General features: G+C 44.7%; 1 protein-coding gene across 4 annotated transcripts in view; it reads right to left on the reverse strand.

Annotated features, from left to right (window-relative positions):
- Positions 1 to 6,493, reverse strand: part of TIAM2 (T-cell lymphoma invasion and metastasis 2) — a 268,351-nt gene that overhangs the window by 158,083 nt on the left and 103,775 nt on the right. The window contains exon 1 of one of the 4 annotated variants that reach the window (XM_019550039.1): positions 5,710 to 6,255. The exons of the other annotated variants lie outside the window; for them this stretch is intronic. The gene's annotated coding sequence lies outside the window, so the exon portion shown is untranslated. Of the gene's footprint in view, positions 1 to 5,709; positions 6,256 to 6,493 lie in introns of those variants that run through there. 4 annotated transcript variants of the gene reach the window in all.

Below are 6,493 nucleotides of genomic sequence, written 5' to 3' on the forward strand. Positions count from 1 at the left end.
AAGTAATTTATAGGCACTCTCCAGGAGGCAGGGAGCCACTTCAATTAGTGCAGCTCCAAGAATCACACTAATTAAAAGTGCCTGGAGCATCATGTGCATCAACGTCCTCATGCTGAAAAATGGCAGTGGGGATGCTTTGAACTGCAGCTCATTGAATGAGCTTTAAAATGCCCCGCCACCATTCTTTAGCACAGGGACGCTGATACACATGACGCTGGGAGTCTGCTGGAGTGCAGTAATGATCACGCTCTGGCATACTGTAATTATAGAGCATCACAGCAGCCTCCCTGCATGCATATAGGAGCCCTAAATTATTCTGTAGATAACAGATGAAATTGTAAAATAAATGTGACAACAACTGTTCTCACAAAAGACAATAATGCCGCATCAGGCAGAAAATCATTAAATCAAACCTGTACTGAGCCTGGACCTCTGATATCAAATCAAAAACACCCAACATACTTTTTTAGTTATTTTTACATACAAGAAAAATAAATAAATAAATAAATCAGCCCAAAAAATCTACACCACTCCTTTCAGATTATGTTCTACCTAACTATATGTGCTATGCCCATTGATTTTTTTCTTTTACATAAATCATTCTCCTGAGTCCAAGCCACATACAATATAATTAAGTTACACTTTACAGTTTTCAAGTTAGAGCTATATGGAAGCTGGATTCAAGCTTGGAGATCTTTATCCTATTACACTAAAGCTGATACAATCTACATCTCTGGAGACTCATTTCTCTTCTCCAGGAAAAATAAAATTTCATCATTTGTAAATGTTATTGAATTCATACACAATAGATAAAGTGCACATCCATTTAAATAAAAGCCATTAAGTGCAATACAAAAAAAAATAAAAAAAGCAAGAAAAGCAGTTCAAATTTTAGCTAGTGTAGTTACCATAGTCATTGAAAAGCTGATAGCTCCTTTCACAAAGAGAAACTGATGTGGATCAATGCCATACAAGTTTTCAAGGTATTCAAAGTATTCTAGACCAGGGGCAGGCAATTATTTTGGGTGGAGGGCCGCTTACCTAGTTTTGGCAGGCTGTCGAGGGCTGCATGGGCAGCCCTGCCCCTTGACAGGTGCCCCATCCCACTGGCTCCCCACCCACCCATATTCAGTGACCCCCCCAGCCCTGTGGTATAGACAGGGGGCAGTGTACAGCCCCGCCCCCTGCTCACCAGCAGGGAAGCAGCTGGTGCCGAGCATGGGGAAAAGTGGTCTCTCGCCTGCCCCATGGCTGGTGCTCCCTACTGCTGCACCTGCTCACAGCCCACATGGGGCAGTCCTGAGCAGGCACACGCAGCCTTATGCGGGCTGCAAGCAGCTACAGCGCGGGGCACCAGCCATGGGGCACGTGAGGGTCCACTTTTCCCCATGCTCAGCAGCATCTTGTAACCAGGTTACAAGGTGGTGCTGAGCAGGGGGCAGTGGGGGAAAGAAAGAGAAACAGCCCCTCCCCACCCACGCCCGGTGCCCTGTGCTGCAGCTGCTTGCAGCCCACATGGGACTGCCTGCGCCAGCCATAGGGCAGGCGAGGGGCTGCTTTTCTCCGTGCAGGGAAGGAGCCCAGGGAAAAGCTGAGCACGTGGTGAAGCAGCCCCTCCCACACCCCACAGCCGGTGCCCCACACTGCAGGCGCTCACAACCCTCGTAGGGCTGTCCAGAACGGGCACAGACAGCCCCATGTGGGCTGCAAGCAGCTGCAATATGGGGCACCAGGTATGGGTAGGGAGGGGCCACTCCCCCCCATGCTCCTTCCTTGCCTGGGATCCCCCCCACCACACTTACCTGAGTTTCCTGTGCCAGGGCACCCATGTACTCCCAGCTCAGAAACCCCAGCTGATGCTTTTGGCTGGGAGGCCGGGGCCAGTCAGCCCCACTGTTGTGGGAGCCCATCGGGCTTCGCCTGGGTCCTACTGCCCTTGGTTCCTGCATTTTTTACAGGAACCAAGGGCAGAGAAATATTAATTTTCTACATTTTTTTTTTTTTTTTTTTTTATTTAAGGGGGCCCTTGGGCCGGATAGAATGTGCTCACAGGCCATATCCAGCCCGCGAGCCGTATTTTGCCCACCCCTGCTCTAGACACAGATCCTGGGAGTACGGGGTCCTGCACTGCAGTGCCTGTCAGCAAACTGAACTGTTTCTATATGCTAGTTTTGTAAAACTTTCCAACCGCTTCCAGCTTACAACCTGTGATCCCCATCATGTGGAAGCAACTGATATAATTTAAGAACATAACTGCATGGTACTGGACAGGCCAGTGTTTCTAGCCCAGTATCACATCTCCAACAATGGCAAGCAGTAGTGCTTTAGAGAGGGGTGCTCAACTCCCAGCTCATGGGCCAGATCCACCTTGCAGAGCCACACCATCTGGCCTGCAGGGGTCCAAAAATTTGGCAGCAGAGGAACGGTGGCAGAAGTTGCTGCCCCCCTGATGTCAAATTTCCAGACCCTTGGTGAGCCAGGCAGGCTGGACAGCATGCTGGAGCTGCATAGAGGTGGCCCAAGGCCCTACCCAAGGATATAGGGGTTGAACCCAGGAGGTGGTGTGGAGCTCAATCCTAGCTCATGGGACCCAATCTGACACAAGAAGGTTAACTACTGCTTTAGAGGAAAAGTATATAAATGAGGCATGTCTCAAATGATCCATACCTTCTTCCCTTGGCATCAACTTTCACTGGTATAGGGATATCAGAGGGTTACATCCCTGACTATCTGATCCCCACAATGGACCTGTCATTCATGTATTTGTCTAATCCATTTTTGAACCCAACTATACAAGCAGGATACAGTCTGTGGTTAAGTCATGGGACAGCCAAGTTCAATTCCCAACTCTTCCACAGACATTATGTGAGGCTTTAGGTAAATCACTTAATCTATCTACACCTCAGTTCCCTACATGCAAAATAAGCATAAAGACTTTCATTTTCAAAGGTGCCTAACTGAGCTGGAACACAAATACCATTATCTTTCAATGGAGCAGATGCTTCTAGACTCACTTAGGTGTTTTTGAAAATCCCGCTATTTTCCTGCATCTGTCACATCTGCTTAGACCCATATCACTTTGGCACACAGACTCTCTTTTAATCACCTGTACTAGCAGCCCTTAGAATAACTGGACCCCAATTTCAGTTGGCACTAATACAAACAGTATGCAAGCAGCAGCACATTTAGCAGTGTAAAATGCTACCACTGACAGCTACGTAGTCATCTGAAAGTTCTTTCAAATACATCTACTCAAAAACTATAGAGACACATTGGTCAAGACCAGCCTGAAATTCAGGCAGTATACATTCTGCAGTACTTCTTTCATTAAACTTGGATTGAGAACATTTCAATTCAGCACAGAAATGATGGCTAGGATACCCAAGTCTCTCATTCAGTTCAAAAGCTCCCAACCTCTGTTTGGACAGTTAGCTGTGATGGCCAGTCACAACTGCAAATAGAATGGTCTCCCCTATTTGACCCACACTCTTCCCCTGCAGAGACAAGAATAGAAACTACTGATATAGTCACGTGAACTCACACAGATCATCTTTTGGTAGCGGTAGCTTTGATTGCTTTAACTTCTTGCACGTCTCATTGTCAGAACTACAAATTGGACCTTGCTGTGCCAGTCTGCTGTCCAAACAATGATGGTAGTTAAGGAGTTATGAGTATATTTCAAAAGATAGCCACACTCTTAAGCTGGAGTTGTCATTCTGCTCTCAACAGATAGTTGCAAAAAAGCAGATGCAAAAATAGTCATTCCTAACTCTCAGACAGGTCTGCATTCACAACTGAAAGAAAAGTATGTAGCAGGGAAATTCAAAAGGCATCTGAGCAAACCTCAGTGCCACTCCTGCTCCCCTAAGCTGCTCCATCAGCACAGAGGAACCCTATAACAGCACTTTGTGGATAGTCCCAGCAACTCAGCTTGAGTGGAGTGTCAAAATGGGTGTATACTGGGGCTTCTGCCAGCTTTGGCATTAGAAACAAACTAAAGACAACAATAAGGCAGGGGGGCCTGACCATAGGCAGCAAGAGAAAATATTATTTTCTCCCTCTCCCTCTTCCCTGCAACGCTGTTGTGGGGCTGGAAAGTGATGGTGCTGTACACAGTGGTGGCGCTGGGCATGGCACTGAGGTGGCAGGGCGTGGGGGTGGTGCTGCTGTTACTACCTGCCGCAAAATTAGTTTGTGGGGACTACGCCCCATTAGCCCTGGCCTTCTGCTGCCCATGGGCCCAACCCCAGCAGGGCTACATTTGGCAGACAAAACACACCACAGGTCCAATGCAGGGCTCTTGACCAGACATCTAACCGTATTTATACCAGCACCCCTTCCCTCCCCAAAAATGCTACATTTGGCACACTTTCCTGCTGTTCAGTTTGCCCACGGACAGACACTTGAAGGTGTCAATTCCAAAGTACACTTACACCTTTGGCCCAAAGCTATTTGAGGACAGAGAATCTGGGAGTTGGTCTCTGCAATCAAACTTGAGACAGTCTGTCAGAAAATTAAAAACAGAGCAGGGCCTTAGCATTCCAAGAACCCTGCAGCACAAATACAGTTTCAGGCTTTCTTTTCAGTAACACCATCGCGTCAGAGCGTTACTGTCAGAGAAAAGGAAAGAACACTGGCAGGACACGACCCAAGGGCCCCATTAAAAGGCTCACTTGAGTATCCTAGCAGTTGCAGAATACCCTCCCCGTTGCTGCGCTGCAATACTCTCTCTCCTCTCGAAGAGATCTATGCATATTGTGTCTCATTAAGAAACACCAGAAACAAGATCTTTCCATCACTAGCTTCAGCCTGGTAACTTGCTACATATTACAGTTTGAAGAAATCACCAACTCCAAGGGGAAAAGACACGTGATCTCCAGAGTCACGTATGAAATTGCGAATATGCAAAAGTAACACCGTGACATCAACAGAATGCAGTAATGCATGGGCAAACTCTTGCTGCACCACAAGAACAATTAACCATTTTCTTTCAAATAAGCTGCTTCCTCTTTCACTGCTTTCTTTGCAGATATATCTTCCTTTTCTGGACAACTGAATTAGCCTTTTAACGGTTCTTTTACTCGGTAAGTTATTCAAATCCCAAGTGGGAAGAGTTTCAAAATAACAAAACCTGTTAAGAAGCCCCCTTCACTCCATCTCCCAAATGAGGAGAACCTCCACGTTGCAGTTATCCAATTCAATAACATTAAAACTTCTAAATGCCACTTTTGCTCTAACAATTTAAAAATACTTAAAGCACTAAGAAAGATAACTTCTGACAAGTTAATGATACATGTTTATTGTAAGTTGCTTAAGTTATGGGACCAAATAGACCAAATTCAAGGGAGGAATGAAGTAGCTTTCCTGTACATTAATTGCTACAGATTAGGAAAGTTTCTTTAATATTATTGACTGCATAAAACTGCTAAAATATATGATCTAAAGACTTCACAGATATATAGATAGCTACTACAATTGAGCCATAAGATAATTTTGGCAAGGCTAATTCAGCAGTTAAAACAACTAAGTTTAACAAACCTCTGATAAGAGTTTTGTGGGGGAAAAAGCACAGTAGAAAGCAGTAGACACAGAAACCTATAACTTTCAAAGTTCTTGTAACTCCCTCTATTTTTTTAATTATCATTATTATTCTTGAGTCTGACTGACAGCTCCCTTCCCCCCCAAGTTTTTGCTGCCCACCAGACTTACCTTAACCAAAGCCCCTGCTTCAGCCCGTTTTCCCTAACATTTCACAAAACTTTGTAGCCTGTACACAGGCTCTCACTTTCTTTCTGTCCCTGGTAAGCCAGGAAACTGTGTCTAACACTTCAAAATGTTCAGCCGTTATGAGCTAAAAACAGATCCTGTGCTATGCTGGATGTATTTTTGTCTGCAAGCTACACACCCTCCTTGTGTTCAATTTTTTCCATTGGTGGAACAGTATGATGCAGACTTAACCAGAAAGTGGTTTTCCATGGGCCGCTTGAAATGATTAGCCTAGACGGCCTGCCATAATGCTTTAAAGCCACCAGGGAATACTCTATGACTAGGCTGTTGTTTGACCCGGCATTCCAGAGTTACCACGAAAGTTCCAGAGGAAAGCTAATAGAAAGTTTGCTGAATAAAGGTTTGCTTGCTTGAAGGTAGCTTCAGTGTTTTTTTTAAACTCATTAATATACCTAACATCTTTGTATACGATGTCTTGGGAAACCTACAGCTTCCAAAGCCACAGCCGGAATGTAACAGTCATGAAAACTTCTCTCTAAAAACAGTGCCTTTTTTTTTTCTCTTTTTTTTTGATTTTTACAAAAGCTTGGGTTTTTTTTTTTTTGTTTTTAACATCCCACAAAAAACCTACACTGACTTACAACAGCCTTCAGATTGAATTAATTTGTTCTTAAATAACTGGTGTAAGATGAAATATATTTTTATACAACTGGCAACGTTTGCAGAATCTCAGTACCCAAAGGTTAGCTGCTAAATCTGTAGTTAC

This window comes from Crocodylus porosus, unplaced genomic scaffold, assembly GCF_001723895.1.
Source record: "Crocodylus porosus isolate Cpor-Errol unplaced genomic scaffold, CroPor_comp1, whole genome shotgun sequence".
NCBI lineage: Eukaryota > Metazoa > Chordata > Crocodylia > Crocodylidae > Crocodylus > Crocodylus porosus.